At 38.7% G+C, this 17120-nt stretch overlaps 1 protein-coding gene across 15 annotated transcripts in view; it reads right to left on the reverse strand.

The window, feature by feature from the left end:
* The window catches only part of SGMS1 (sphingomyelin synthase 1), a 204175-nt gene that overhangs the window by 39951 nt on the left and 147104 nt on the right, over positions 1-17120 (reverse strand). For 6 of the 15 annotated variants that reach the window (XM_077822297.1, XM_077822294.1, XM_077822303.1 and 3 more), the window contains 3 exons: positions 14920-14976; positions 9785-9969; positions 2503-2541 (listed from right to left, as the gene is read on the reverse strand). The gene's annotated coding sequence lies outside the window, so the exon portion shown is untranslated. Of the gene's footprint in view, positions 1-2502; positions 2542-9412; positions 9549-9784; positions 12013-14919; positions 14977-17120 lie in introns of all 15 variants that reach the window. The other 9 variants (XM_077822310.1, XM_077822307.1, XM_077822309.1 and 6 more) reach the window with 5 other exon arrangements.

A 17120-nucleotide genomic window follows, 5' to 3' on the forward strand; every position in this document is an offset into this window, starting at 1 on the left:
ACAGATCCAGACTAACATGGCTACCCCTCTGGTACTTTAAATGCAATGTTTAGCAAGATAAAATTACAGCAAGAACTCCTGGGTCCTTATACTAACTTTCATACATGTATGTTTTTTCCCCACTCCCCACGAATCAGCAGCAAAGTCTGAACTCACAAACTTCAGAACCATAGCACAGATTTCTTCTACTTCAACAATAAGAGTAATCTGTATTGAAAAAGCATGCTGAACTTCTCTTAGGGTGACCAGATAGCAAGTGTAAAAAATCAGGACAGGGGGTGTGTGATAATAGGTGCCTATATAAGGAAAAGCCCCCAAAATCTGGACTGCTCCTATAAAATCAAGACATCTGGTCACCCTAACTCCTCTGTATGGCCCAGCCCATACAGTGAGCCAACACACCCAGTGGGTTACGCAAATACTTGTAAGGTGGCTCTAGGTGTTAGGATTTTTGGTTCACTTCCTGGCTCTGGGAGCAAATTTTACGGACAGCATAGCCAGTTGTACCACCTCCTGCATTTGCGTCATCTGCAGCGGCTGAATCTGGCATCTTTGGATGGAAATGCATAAGCTTCTTCCACTTAAGCTAGAGGGCCAGATCTCTTTGTATGAAAACTGCAGTGGAGTCATAAACCTCTGTATGCGGTTTAGCTGCTAAAGTGTGACTGAACCACATTCATCTAAGCATCAAATTTGCCATGTTCCTTCTGAACTATTGTGTGGCAAAAGCAATTAGACTTGGCTCAGTTATATCAGAAACTCTAATTCTATTCTCAGTTCTGCCCAAAGTGGGTAAATGAGGTTACCTTCTGCAAGGTCTCGGTTATCCAATTTGGGAAGTAGGTGAATAATAGCCTTCCCTCAAGACAGCACTCCTTGGTTTATAGTAAGAGTTGTGGTGTGCACAAAAGATGCAGCAATCAATAGAAGAGCTGGGACTAGAACTCATGGTACCTGGACTTGCAATCTAGTGCACTTTTCCGTAGGTTACAAGCACTGTGGGGGAGTCAATTTCTCTCTTATTTTGCTTCCTCAAAATCATGCAATGGCCTGAACTTGGCACATCAGCAAGACAGCTTGCAGCAGGAGCCGAATCTCATGACTCAGGATAAATCTGAGAGAGTTGGCAACACTGACCAAGGTTGCCAAGAAACACAGCGAAATATCTAAGAACTGAAACCAGCCCGCCTAACTCCAAGTCTCATGCTGAAGTACAAGATCACCTGTTCCTCATTCTTGTTTTATGTTTTCATTCTCTCAGTGAAGTCCTTTCCTATCAAGGCAACAATCATTACAGAAATTAGTAAAGTAACTAATAGCCAATTCAAAGCTGTGAATAGCTATTAACCAATGGCCATGCAGTTTTGAGCTTTCACTTTTATTTTTAAAAAGCTTAATATCTGCACAGGCAGTAACAAAGTATTTCTTAAAGCTTAAAACAAAGTATTTCTTAAAATAAAGTCACCACCTACATTATATACATTCTAGGACTGCACATTAGCTTGCGGTTTTAGTGACATTACTTTTATTGTTAAGATCCAACAGTAAGTAATCAAAAACAAACAAAAAGTCTTCCAGAAATTGAGTTTATCTTCCTTTAGCAAACTCTGTTTTTGAAGCCTAGTCAAGTCGACAGTGTCTATATAATAAATATTAAACAAAAAGAAGTCAAAGAAGTTACTGTAACAGTCTGAATATTAATCAGTGATAGATTTTTGTGCCTAAAATATATATAACCAAAACTATCACCAATGCTGGCATGAAACAGTTTGCCTTAGTACTTAGGCTGTAAACTCTTTGGGGCCAGGACCTACTCTTTTGCTCTGTATTTGTATGACTATCATTGTGGGGTCCGGTCCATGACTAGAGTTCCTAGACACTGCAGTAATACAAATATTAACAACAGTAACACCAGTACCATTCCACTACCTCAGCGGTAATATATCAACAGGCCAACAAACGTACGTAAGATTAAAAAGAAACTAAGTTTATAGCCAGAGCATAAAACTCTAGTGTGTGCGTTTCCCATCAGGGAGAGAAAATTTATATCTACAGGGCATATTTCAAAATTGCTGCGACTCCTCCCAGGCAGCCTTGCCTCCCGTCATCTTGAGATTGTACCCTGGATGATTGGCAGCTGATGGGATGTCCTCTCAGGCATACTGATTATATAACAGAAGGCTTTAAAACATTACAGTAAAAGTTTGAGTTGGTTTACAGCACTACAGGCATCACCAAATGTTGAGCACAAGACTCTTCAGCAATTGTGCTGTTGTATTTTGAGACAGTTGCAACCTCTGAGTAGATTCAAAGCAGCGGTTCTGGAACTAGGGGTGCAGCAGCACCCCCTGGCTTGAAGTGGTTTCCATCATATACAGGGCTTGGAGTTTTATTCTATAGCTTTCAGCACCCCCACTATAAAAATTGTTCCACTGCCATTGATTCAAAGGGTAGCCCGTGGGGGGAACACATTGTAATAATCAGATTAGAGGTAATAAATACCTGAATTACAGTGACGAAGTTCACATTCTGAATGGAAGACTGCAATGGAAGATAAAAAAATACTCTCAACACAGTTGAAACAACTTAAATGTTCACCTTTGGAAAGAAAAGGTATCTTTAATATCACCAAAAAGAAAAGGAGTACTTGTGGCGTCTTAGAGACTAACAAATTTATCTGAGCATAAGCTTTCATGAGCTACAGCTCACTTCATCGGATGCATTCAGTCTTTCTGCGAATACAGACTAACACGGCTGCTACTCTGAAACCTTTAATATAACCTTAACTGATCAGCACATCTTTAACATTCCAGGGAGAGAAAAAATATTTTCTAAACTACTAATATAAATCCACCCACAGTTGAAGAATTCAGTTAAAACCTATACAGTTAAACGGTAACACAAACAGAATCACACAGAGATAAATGACACAGGTGAGAAGAACTGAGTTACAGTTACACTGATACCTTAGTTATGTCAGATTGATAGTAGCTAAAACAATTATCTTCAGGCGACATTTGGGATATATGATAAATAGTTATCTAATAAATGCTTTTATAATAACAATCATTCTTTGCATTATTTATGAAAAACTCAAGGATGAAGATCTCTTTCATTCAAACCTCATTTGTCTCATTTCCTTCCATTCAGTTCTTCTATTCATACCCATAAAACTAGTTTATCTACGTAACTTTTCCTCCTCTTCTGCCTGCTTCTCTGAAGTAGTTATGGAGACACTAACAAACATTATTGTGCTAGGCTTTCACCTGACCCACAATTTTGTTAACCAAATAGTTGCTAAGCCTTTGTTATGTTACTATGGAAATACCACTTTATCTGATTCACTATTGACGAATACAATCTGGGCTAACAAAAAATATACCGTACATTGCCAGTACACATTATCAGCACAATACATATATCAGTATGTATTGTGCACTTAATAGTAATAGAACAGCAGTTATATAGCCTAAATATAACAGCAGTTATATAGCCTAAACCCTTGCTCACTTATGCTAAGTATCCCATAACTCCTTGCATTCACTGAAGTAAGTTATAGCTTGAGCAAATAGGGAAGCTATCAAGATCAGAACAAATGAATGTTTTACGAGAGCAAAAGGAAAGGGTCTTACTCTCATAGGCCTGTACTGGAATGTCCCAAAAGAAAGTGGTCAAGATATATGATTTTACTACCTTAGTACAGACCTAAGAGGAGTCTTCATGTCCTTTGGGACCTGGAATACATGTGTTCAGAACAAAGAGATAAAGGGTACAACATGGTACCACAAAAACAAGGTAGAAAGGCTGGTTAAATCTAGTTTCAGATGACGTACACAGTATTTTTACTTGTAAACAGGTAGGGTATAAAAAGATGGCTTTAGGGGAATAACTTTGGGAGCACACCTGCTATGTGCTGCACAGGACAGCTTCCCAGAGCCTGGTATCATACTGAATCTTTTTCCTGTACTCTATTATTATTGGCTTGTAGCAATAAACCTGACTGATATTAGTTATTTGGTCTCTTGAATACTTTTCCTAACAAATTAAGTGTAATCCAGCAATTGACTACGTCATTTATCAACACTGTTGAGTTTTCCTAACAAATTACTTTCTTCCCACTGTACACCAGAAATCAATTGTGTTTTCCCATAATATATATAACCAATATTCAGACATCACTCTCTATTACATAAAAGAATTGAAAGAATATTAAAGATTTAAAATTGAGTACTCAAAGCTAGGACATGCCTGAATTAAGGGTTGCCTGTGTATTCAATCCCCTTGTGTGTATGCATTAAGAAACAGCGTTCAATTACATGATCACACACTTCCCCCCACTTCCCACACACAGAAACCTTGGCTCCTACATTCAGCCTTTCTCCTGTAATAATGTATTGCCAATTCTTGCATATTTATCACAAGTCACAACATTCTGAGAGATAAATGAATTTCTGATTTTTATTTTCTCTTGCTCAGGATTTCCATCACCTCTCATTACTATCAATAAGACTGAAGCCACAGACTGCCCTCAATAAAATGACTGACAGGACTCTTTAATCTTCGCAAGTGCAGCTAAGGCTCCCCTTAGCAAAGATGGTCACCTCCCATTGTTTCCAATGAGGCTGAAACCAGGCTACTTTCAGGTAAGATGGTGGTCCTTTAGGTACCATGTGAGGGGACAGGAGAATGTGGAGGTGCTGAGAATGAAACTGTGGAGGCAACAGTTAGCATAAATGTGTTGGGAAATGGAACATGTCACTGAAGAGTTGGGCATGTAAGGAGCAATAGACAAACTAAAGAAGGCACATGGGAATGGAGTATGGACGAGAGGGTAGGAGATGGAAGGAAAAGAGAGGGAAACATGGAGGGCAAATGCATGTACGAGCAGGTGGGGGACAAGAGATTGTGGGGAAAAGTGAGTGGGACAGCTGCTTATCCTGTCCAGGTAGAGAAGGGGAAAGAATGGCAGCTCCCCACATGCTAGGTATAGAAGCTAAAGCCTGCTCCAAGTAGTGAACATTATGGGGGTGGAGTGGAGGGAATGCCAGGATGGGAATCCCAGCTACTGCCTTTTTACCCCCAAGGCACAGCCATGAAACATAGGGAGGCTTTTACCCTACAGCAAGGAAAATCCATGTTTAGTGTCTCTCTCAGTCTTTTCCTGACCTTGTTGGACCTACATACTGTGTGACAAAACCAAAGCATTTATGCTGTGCCAACCATCACAATAATGAGGTATCTGCAATACCAGGCACAGGTTGTGTGATAGCAAGTAACTAATTTACAGTAACTACCTTGATGTTTTCAAGTTTACATCACTAAATTAAATGTTATTTAAAAGATCCTGAGATAAAATGAGCTGAAATCTAGGCTATTTTTGAACAGTTGAAATATGCAACCCATCTTCCACATCAATACAGCCATACATAATAGACTTAAGCTTATTTTAAGAGGAGTGAAATTGACACAAGACTAACATAATACTCTTACACAAAGAAGTCAATTTAAGGTTGCGTGGCCAGCCTGAACACTGGTATTTCCTAATTTTTGAGTGCTTGATTTAGTGATTGAGTGCTTTTTTTAGATTCTTCCTCAGAAACAACTGCTAACAGCAGTAGACTTCCTTCCTATATGTGGACAAAGCCACTGGAGGATGACAGACTTTACTTGTAACCTTGTGAAACTGCTCATTTATCTGTAAAAAGTGGAAAGCAATATTTGCCTGCCTGCCTGCCTCCCAAGTCTATGGATATAAGGTCCTGCTGAATAATAAAGGATATGAATTACACAGGTACCTATACATACAACAGCTAAGACTAGAACTCACAGTCTTCTCCTGATGCCCAGCACAGCATCATTTCCCATAGGCTAAAGGGGTGTCTGCTGCTGCGTCCTGGCCAGAGCTCAAGTTCTACAGCACCAGGAGGCATGCTCAGTGCAGAAGGAGGGTCAGTGATGCTGGAATATGCTCATTTCAGAGCAACTGTCCGAGGTTTTAGCAGAAAGCCTCTCAAAACATCTACCAATTATGTGCAAATGGCAATTTTTGAGGCTTATACCTTACCCAAATCTGGTTGAATTTTCATGGAGACAATGAAAGACCCCAGCAATAGTCCCGTCAAGATTCTAGTTTTCATTCAAAACCATGGAGAAGCTGGAGTTCAAAGAAGCAATTGAAAAAAATTAACATTACCAAAACTCTCCTTTCCCCAAAATATACCTCTTTCTTGGAAAGGGCTGCACTTTGTCCGAGAATTTCAGCCAGAAGCAGAGAGCGAGAACAGAAAGCTTCCACCCAAACAGTTAAAATTTGGCGAAATTACAAGCAACCTAAAACAGAAGTGCTTACCATAGGAAGTGTTAGGCAACCTTAAATACATGTGTGTCACTGCTAGCTCCACTATAATAGCATATCTGAGGTGTGAGGCTGTATGGAATATTGGAGACTGTTTATAATATTAATGTTACCAATATTATAAAATTGCAAGGAATCTGACCAGATATGCTGTGTAAGGTATCTGTGAAAATGCTGTTTTCCCAAGTATGATGATCTTGTTTATGTTTGTATCACCTTTGTATTGTAAGTTATAGATATGTATGATATTCATATTTCCAAAATTGTGCTTTGTTTCTGGGTGACATCCCACAGACAGATTGGCATCAGCAATGCCTAGCATCAAGTGTAATCAGCTGTACAATAAACCCATTGAAAGGAGCCAGGGTATACACCTTATGACTCAACAGGACTTGTAGGGGCATGCCTATGGACAGAAAACTTTTGCATGCCCGTGTGCTGTATAGCCTGTATTTGGGACACAGGAAGTACAAGCCACATGGCAAAAGGAATATAAAAGGCAGCTGCGCCATCTCCATTTTGTCTTCATTCCTGCTTCTTACCACTGAACTACTTTTCTACAAACTGAAACTCTGAACAAAGGACTGAATGAACCATCCAAGCTGTAGATGTGTTCCAGAAGGACTTTCAAGCCAGCAAACTCACCAACACTGCTAAGAACCTGATATATGGACTTTGAAGTCCCTGTATGTATCTGATTGCTTTACCATTTAACAACTCTCTTCTTGTTCTTTTTTCTTTATAATAAACCTTTAGTTTTAGACACTAAAGAATTGGCTGGCAGCGAGGTATTTTGGGTAAGATCCAACCTAATATTGACCTGGCAATTTGGCTGGCCCTTTGTGGTTCAAAAGAACATTTTGTAATGAGCCGAGTTTTTTTAATAACTTCCCACTGCACTGGACTGAGGTGCTGACTGGGAGCCAGAGAACTGGAATGCAATAATGGGGACTGCGTGATTTCTTTTTTTAGATTCTTGATAACCAGTGTGGGGAATCAGGAACACAGTTTGTGACTGGCTGGTGAGTCTGACTTCAGTGTTCTCCACCAGTTTTGGTAGAATCTGCTCTCATTTTGCAGCCTGCCCTGACGTTGGCATTTTCAGTGAGGGCAGCCCAGGCACCCCTGTGTCAACTGTGGTTTATTTAAAATATTATTTTATTGTATTATTTGGGAAATAGTATGACTATGTAATAAAACACTTATATGCATTATGAAAATGAAATCAAACTACCAGGTTTCTCTGTGGTTTATTTACTTATTGAAAATTTGGCTAATAATTATCTGCACTTACGTAAGCATTGTATCTAATTAACATAGAAGGTAACACACTATTGATACCAGCTATCTGATAGTTCGGAGGGGTGAGGCGCATATCACACCATCAATAAACCCCTGTGTAAATTGAAAATAAAGGGTTTTTCCCTTAATTGCTTGTGAATGATTGCTATCTTACTGACACTGAAAATGAAACTTCTTTAAGTATCTATAGAAGAAAATGGTTAGATGCACGTATAGTTTCTCAAACCAGAGGTGAGATCATTGCCCAAATCCATAACTGTCTGCAACTTTGCAATCTCCTTCCTTTCTCCCTTGGAGAGCATTATTCTGTCAATCACATATGAAAAAAAAAATTCTGAACAGCAGCACAGCGTACAGCGAAAGCAGTCGAGCTAGGCTGCAGACCCAGTATTTTTATTAAGGTAATTTCCTAAATGTTAGGGAACTAGCTAGTGCCTGAGGAGAAGCTGTGCTTATTTTGTAAATTAGGCAGAGTCTTAAAAGTAAAGATGGACTGCAATGCTGTGGAGTCTGTTCAAGAAACTCCCAGGAAGCCAGGACTTTTACACAGACAGGTCATTGATTACCTACAAAACTGAAAACTGTATGGTGAATGACTGGATAAATGGACACAACTAAAAAGCTTTCATTTTTACAGCTTAAAAAATATAAAGTAAAAACTTCAAGAAAAAGTACACACTGGAAACCTGACTACTGTTTCAGCTTTATCTAATTACAGATGCTAAAAGTACCTACACATAAATTCTTTGAGTTCCTGCATATATATATATGCACTTGGTTTAAACAAGCCCTGGGAGTCACATGTAGCACATCACCACATGTGCCACTGGCAGAATATTGAAACCTGTGAAAAAAATTCTGACCTGTACCTGGCCCAGTGACAACACAAAAAATACTTCTGCCAAGGTATCCTGTGCTGTAACACACATATATAAAAACTGAAACATCTGTCTAACCTTCTTCTGCTAATCATCCAGAGGCACTGTGTTTCTGGTGTTTACTTATGCATGTAGACAGTGAGGTAGGACCATATCTTCTTCTGTGTTCCACATAGGGGATTGCATACACTGTCCACACTCAGCAAATATATAATAATAATAATTATAATGTAGCAGCATATCTCCAACAATCTAATTTTCTTAGTTGTAAACTGCTGACTATACCCACACAAGCAAACAAAACATTATAACTGGCCCTTGATTTTCCCCGGAAGAGGGAGGGAAGAGCTGTGCAGTTAGAAGAATCTCAAGCCAGTAACTTAGGATATTTAATAATTAAAAAAAAATTATTCCAGACCGCTGATGTCATATCTGTCATCTAGAAAAATTGGATTATTAAAATTTCTCTCAGGTTCACAACAAGGTAAGTAAGAGCTTGTGTGGTGCCTCTGTTGAAAAGTATGGGGCTGCATCCCCCCCGGGTTTATATCTTTGCTCACACTAGCGAAGTGGTAAAGCACACATCTTGAGAGAAGAAGACAGCCACCTGACAAGTAGTAACTTTCCTGCACAGGACAAGCCCTGATGTGCCTTTCCAGGCTCAAAAGACCCTATGCAACTATTAGAAAAAGTATCGGGGGTGGCCGTGTTAGTCTGTATTCACAAAAACAACCAGGAGTCTGGTGGCATCTTAAAGACTAACGGACTTATTTGAGCATAAGCTTTCGTGGGTAAAAACCCCACTTCTTCAGATGCATGGAGTGAAAATTACAGATATAAGCATAAATATACTGGCACATGAAGAGAAGGGAGTTACCTCACAAGTGGAGAACCAGTGTTGACAGGGCCAATTCGATCAGGGGGGATGTAGTCCACTCCCAATAATAGATGAGGAAGTGTCAATTCCAGGGGAGGCAAAGCTGCTTTTGTAATGAGCCAGCCACTCCCAGTTCCTATTCAAGCCCAAATTAATAGTGTTAAATTTGATCTTCTGGACTTCCTGCTGGAAATGCCTGATCAAGTAGGAGGAGTGCATCAGGACATAATGTGGGAGTAGGGTTGCCAACACTATTTCAAAAACAAGGGACTGTTTTCTTAGCACCGCCCACCCCACCCCACTTCTCCTCTTGATATTATTATATTATTAATATAGTATTAATAATAAATAATAATAATAAGCAGTACTCACCTACATTTGCCAGGAGTAATTTCTTGCTGCTTTTTGCAGCACTCACCAACTCCCAGTCTTGTTGCACAGAGATTAAAAAAAATAAGGGACGTCCCTTGTAATAAGGGACTGTTGGAAATCCTGCATGGGAGTGAGATAAAAGACAGGAAAGAAGGAAACTGCTTTTTTCTCAGATGCAAAAGAGGCTGGGGGAAGAAGAGAAGGAAGTGAAAAAAACCTGGAGAAAATCAGCAAGAAGGAGATTAAACTTATTTAGTCAAGAGTGTTTAAAATATATCACATAAACAGATTTTATTTTAAAAACTTTAGTATGTAAGTAAAAAGGCAGAAAATCCTTAATTTAGCATAGCAAAAAGCCATGATTGATGGAGGGTCATCAACATTTGTGATGAGCTTCAGGCAATCTAAGTATCAGCAACATAAAAATGTTTGCCAAACGAAAAATAAAAGATTTTGCTGAAGAAATAAATCTGATTATTAAGCTTACAAAGGAAAATGTAAAGGAAACTATGAATAAAAACTATCAAATGGTCTGTGAAATATGTACACTAATTCAAAATATTTTACAAAACCAGCCATAAAAAGTTAGTAGAAAAAAACCCTAAAAAAACAACAGTACAAACATGTACAATAGCCTTATTGCATTTAATGTTTATGACAAAATTAATTTTTTTTCTGCTACAAATTCATTAGTTGGTACCTCAAACAACTACTTCAGTAACAGAGAAAAAAACAGTATCCTCATTCAAACCACTCTTTCCTTATAACTAAGGCAAAAGCAAACAATTTCCTCACAGAATTGAACTTGCACAACTCACAGCCCCAGCCTCACAATGCTAATACTTATTTTCTCTTTTAAATTCAACTAGAAGAATAGGTGACACCCGTTCTTCCAAATGAAAATCTTCTGCAGTGTTTTTTGGACTGTATTGTGCTTAATAAAGCTTCATATGAAAGCAGATGTTCAAAGGATACGGTTTAATATTTTATGTAACAAATATTGTATTACCAGTAACATATTACTTTAAAAAGTTTCTGGTGTGGAAGTTTGTAAACATCCACCGATCCATGCTACAGCTAGAAAGAGGCCAGGAAACAATACTCATTCCTAATTTCCAGCACAAATTAGAAACAATACTTGAACACAGATCTTCTCTATCATGTATTGAGTCACACTGAAAATTGGGTGTTTTGGTCTGTATTTCAACTATCTTCTGCTTCAACAATTGGCAACTGTAAAGTTGTGGGCAGGGTAGGAAGAACCCTATTGCATGAGTAGTCTCAGACAACCAAAAATCCAGTTAAGAGACAAAAAATTAATTTCTGATAGACAACTGTTAATCCTTCATTTTCATCCTGGATGAAAAGACTAGAGTTTGATCTGCTGGCCTCTTGCCTCCACTTCCTAGTGAACATGACCAACCTGCAAAACAAATAGGCGCTTGCTGGGTTTGCTATTATACAGTTTTTTCAGCTACTTATGGTGTTGCCCCCTCCCGTCTTGGGAACAATGGGATAGCTCGTTTCTGCTCCCAACCTCCCTGCAACCACAGGCCTGGGAAAGGGCAGAAGAGAAGCCTGCCAGAGCTGCCCCGCAAAGGAGAGACGACCCCACCCCCACCCTCGAGCTGCAGGAGGAGCAGAACTGATGTGGGGACTGGGGATAAACGGATGTGGAAGCTGGGAGTCTGAATTAATTGCTGGCCTGGAGGGTTGGGGGGTAGGGGACACAATTAATTAGAATTTTGGGGAGAAGCTGGAAGCTCTGCACCATTAGGCAGTCAGTGAGAGCTCCAACCCAGGGGCCAAAGTTACTTTATTCAATACATTTACAAGAGTTGGCAACACTTACTGTCACACACATTGGAGGTGGGCAGATGGAATTCCAAAAAAAAAAAATCAAGAGACAGACCAAAACACACAATGATAATCTTTTTTTAAAAATGTATGATGGTGGGGGGGGAGAATCTGACTCGATTTTTGAACTATTGGGCTTGGCAATACTATAGCTGAATTCCATATGGACTTTGGGAAGAGTTCACATTAATTATTATGTATATGCCTTCTCAAAGCACAGGATCCTGTACAGCAGTTCTTTCGTAGAGATTACATGAAACTGTGGCAAAATTAAGGCCAGTTTTCATTTTCAGTCTCAGGTGTTAGTCATGTTAGTCAGTCAGTGCAACCAGGGTTTTTAATTGTAGGTCAGATCAGATCAGCAGTTTGCCCTTAAAAGAGAGAGAGACAACAAATATAGAACTCAATTTTAACTAACAACCTATGTAGAGAAATCACTCAGACTAGGACTATGGTGATTTAAAAATAAACCAAGACCATATTTAAGATGCAGCATTTCTTGTTACTTAGCTACAAATTATGTACAGTATGTAAATCTTAAACTATCTTAGATAAAACCAAAAACATGTAATTCAATGGCTACCCATAAAAACTCACTGTCTGGCCACCATGGCAAAATGGCAAATTATGGTCAAGGTTAAGATTTTGTCACAGATAGGTTTACTAAAAGTCAAGGATAAGTCATAGGCTAAGATAGGATAAGTCATAAGACTAACACGGCTGCTACTCTGAAACCAGGCAATAAAGAAAAATTCACGGAAGCCTGTCCCTGACTTTTACTAAAAATATCCATGATAAAATGGAAAGGTACTAGGTAGATGCCAAGTAGCAGGGAGTTCCAGCTCCCCCACCTGAGGCAGGGAACTGCGGGGTTCCCCCCTGCTGCTGGTGGGGGCCGGGGAGCTGCGGGGGTCTCCCCGGCTACCAGTGGAGGCCAGCGAACTCCAGGGGTCCCCCATGGCGCCAGAGCTGAGGGGTACCCAAGGGTGTACCTATTACAACACTGTTGTCCCCTGTTATGGTTTAAAAACATAATTCAGTGATACAATGTAGATGGGTCTTAACCATGTGTTTATAATTTAAATTTAGCTTAAGCACATACATATAGGAACAAAACATTTCATTTCAAGTATTAAATTACTTCTACTTCTATGTCTCTATTTTCATGTCTCTTTATAGAGCAAGGAAACTGCTACTGGTATTTAATTTTGAATGTGTGATTCATGCAATTGCTTACGCAAAAGTACTTAAAAACCTAGAAACCCTGTTTTCTTTCTTGGGGTGGATGAAAATTAGACCACTAATGATATATCTTAGTTATATGTTCCTTAACATATTTAGTCTTCTTATGTCAATATTTACATCTTGATATTTAAAATGCAATAAAATTAAACACACGCACTGCCAGTCCTGACAACGATAAAACTCCTACTAACTTCAACGGAAGCAGGTTCAGACCCAAAATTTTCTACTGCTGAGTACAATACTCATGACAATTTGAAGACCTACAGAGATTCATAATTTATTTTGTTTCTCCATGTAAAGTCCAATACAGAGAAAGGTAGTCTAGATTTTAATTTCACATTTTCTATCCAAATTCACTTAAGTGTCTTCTGGCCGAAGGCTGAGTAACATTTCTGTGAAGTTTCGTAGATCCCAATCCACCTTTGATTATGCAAAATCACTGCAGTCTTACTTTCTATTCCAGCTCAGCATTTAACCATATGCACACACAACACTTTGCCTCAAAAGTGTGTAATATTCACAGAAGAAATTAGTGTTTTCAATGTGTTTAATATTTCTACATGTCATGTGTTAAACAAGTTTTTTTTAAATTTGGAAGAAAATTTTAGACAATTGCACTTCCATGAAGGAAATAAATGGCCATTATGTCTGCCCCATGAGAGCAGTTAAATGATTTTCAAGGCCATAATCTAAATTGCCTGAAGGAAATAGAGCTTGTTCACTGAGGAGTCACAAAATCTGGGAAGCATTTCTTGTTTTAAGTATTAGTAGCAACATATTGTAAAGGTTACTGAGACAGTATATATGTATGAGATTTACACAAATAAAAAAAAGATACAGAAAACAGGATTTCAGACATGTTACTCATATCAACTATAGCACTGTTCTAGAAATTCTGATATTTTAATGAAACCATATAGAGATTAGCATTTCAAAATGAAGTTCTTCTATCCCTCACACATGTTTATTTTCTAACATCTGGTTGCCTACTTTTTCTTTTATCTTCTGTTTTACATAAAGGTATTGGAGTTGTCACCCAGGACTGTGAAAGAAATATTACATTTCTTCCTACAATATTTATAGAAGTATACATTAGCAACCTGTCAACTCCAGTTACTGATTCCATGGCATATGTTGTGTAGGGTTCTTCTCAACCATCATCCCTCTTTCAAATAATTACTTCATTATCTGCCATACGAAGAATTAAAGACTTTCTTTTTTCTGCAGCAGTAGTTTTTAGTCAGTGATGGTGTAACTGGTGTATTTTGAATACTTCACATTAAAGTCACCCAAAAGCTCTAGTGACAGCTAAACCAGAGATTTGCAATGTACAGTTGCAGACTACAGTTTAAAGTACAGTATAAAATACTACTAGATCTCACTCACTTGTCTCCCTACTGGCCTAGAAAGTAGGTTACATTCAAATAATTCCAGTCTTAAAAAATGAAAAATACTCTTGGGACATAAAAAAAGAATGATACTTATCCTATTTCCATAAAATTGTTATAAACATACTCAAAACACAGAGCATTTCATTAAATGTCAATCAGCAGGTGGCTCAAATATTCTACAACTCTCAGTAATGAAAAATAGCTATTTTCCCTTATGTGCATTTGTAAATTTAAATACAATGCTTCTGAAGATTTATAAATGCTGTACCCTATAAACTGACACAGAAGCAACTGCTCTGTCCATAACCTTTACTGATTTAATATTTAAACCTGATAGACTCTAGTTACCCTATACCTGACTCCCGGCCTGTTTAAAAACACAATGTATAATTAGGGATCTTTGGAACATAATAGGTCTGATTTTCTCTTCACTGATGAGGCAGCAGTAACTTCACTGAAGCTTAGGGTTCCCACCCTCCAGGATTGGCCTGGAGTCTCCAAGAATTAAAGATTAATCTTTAATTTAAAATGTCACGTGAAGAAATCTCCAGGAATATATCCAACCAAAACTGGCAACCCTACTGAAGCTAAGTCAGAGATAGCACAAAATTCAGAAATTGTTCATGAAATCTGCATACTTACAGTAACTGGGCTTGCTTTTTCCTTTCCTATATTTTAAAATTTGGAAGTTTACACCATCTGTAAAAGAAAATTAACACAAGGTTTTATTTGAACAATTCAATGGTAATATTTCCTCTAAATTATTCTAAAATAGACTGTCTAAAATATGAAGTTTGTAGTACTCTAAATAATATTACCATTATAGAAAGCAATATCCCAATATTTTTTTGCAATATTTCATCTGTCTTCCACATTATGATTTTCCATGACTAGGGCTATGATTTTGTCACGGAGGTCACGGAATCCGTGACTTCAGCCTTGGTGACTGGGAGCTGCAGGGTCCCGCCACCTCCTGCAGTAGCAGAGAGCTGTAAGGTACTCCCGACTGGGAGGCAGCGGGCCCCCAAGCTCCCAGGCACCCTGGACAGCGGGGGTACCCCAGCAGCTCCCTGGCCGCCGCCATGGGGTGGGGGATACCCTGGCAGCTCCCCACTGCAGTGGCAGCAGGGGGATTCCCACAGCTCCCCACCACTGGGGAGGGGGTAGGGGGACTTTGCAGCTTCCCTCTGCCACTGGGGGCAGGGGATCCTGGAGCTCTGAGTCCCCACGGGTGGTGGGGACCCCGGAGCGCCAAGCCCCCCCACAGCTGCCCTGTCCCTTGCACCAAAATAGTCTTAGTTCAAGTAAGACTATCCTATAAATAGGGCCCTTATGGAGGGCCCTTCATTTTTATTTTATTTTATTTTTCCCAGGAATTTATTAGTGTTTATTACCACAAGAACAAAAACAGGTGAAAATCATTGCAAAAAACTACTGTTAATTTTTCTAGGTAAACATCAGCGTTTATTTTGGTGAACCGAAAGACAGGGGGAAAAGTATTCAGTAGATTAATGCTTTGAACTCCGAACATCAATGTGGTTTGCCGCAGAACTAGAACAGAACTCAAAACACAATTCCACCTCTAAGTTTAAGAAAACAATATCTCTCTAATCCCCAAATAAAACTTTTCATTTGAATAAACAGTTTACTGTTGTAGACTTAGAACTAATTGCCTTTAAATATTTACGTTTAATAATTAAGACGCACCATTTGCAGCACATGCACTCAACTTCATCCTTTTCTCCTGTTTTTGTTTTTTCAAACTTTCAAATACTGTACGACTTTGTGTTCTGAAACATATTCTGATACAGATTTTCATTCTCTTCCCATTTTAGTGTGTCAGATCTTTAAACCGTTATCTGCGAACAGCTTGAAATGTGTATGTGGTGGGTATGAGATTCATCAGTACATTCAGATGTGCACGCGCTACAGAGCTCACATGCGTGCCTGTTTATTGTGTATATCTTCTAGACTAATACATAGCCTTCCTTCAACAGGCAGCTTTGCATAAACACACAGACTAATGTATGATTGTAATACATATATCTCATGCAATGTATTCTAGTTTCCTAATAAAACAAGGTTTTTTTATATATTTGAATGATTAAAAAGTAGGGTGAAAATCAGAAAAAAATGAAAAATACCTTTTGTAAAACCTGGGAATTTTTTGGTAAAAATCAGTTTAAACTGAAATTCAAGGGTCTTACCTATAAATTAAAGATGTGACCTTTGGTCCAGGTAATATTTCACAATCTATCAAAACACAACTGGCTATGTACAGTGCCACACAGCTCCAATTTATTTTACTCTGCCTCTGCAAATTACTAATTGCTCCAAAGCCTGTGACCATACAGCCCTTTCTGAATTGCGTAACATTATACATCTCCATGTTGCTCTCAACATTTAAAAAAAACTTACTGAAAGAGATGATCTGAGCTGGATTAGAAACTAAAAAGCTGCTTAAATCCTTTACTTACTGGATACACATGCACAGACATTTGAATAACGATTTAATCAACTAATGGAGGTACGATATTCGAAAGAGTATATTGGTAAGTGGACAAGGTTTACACATCAAAGTAGCTAAAAACCCTGTAAATCCTGAGGGAATTGGAAGAGAGGACGATGCCAAGCTATATTATCCCCCTCTTATCTGTTGAACACATATGTAGCCCCAAATAAATTCTAACACTGAACAGGGAACTAAAATCTGTGGTTGGTGGATGCTGCAGCTTCATGAATATTAGCTGGAATAAAATCCAAATTAGTGTGATTGTTAATGAAAGTAAGGTGATAAAGTCTGAGAGTTTTGGCTGCACTCTGGCCTGGTGAAGATGCCTGTA

This window comes from Eretmochelys imbricata, chromosome 7 (genome assembly GCF_965152235.1).
Source record: "Eretmochelys imbricata isolate rEreImb1 chromosome 7, rEreImb1.hap1, whole genome shotgun sequence".
NCBI classification, from domain to species: Eukaryota; Metazoa; Chordata; order Testudines; family Cheloniidae; genus Eretmochelys; species Eretmochelys imbricata.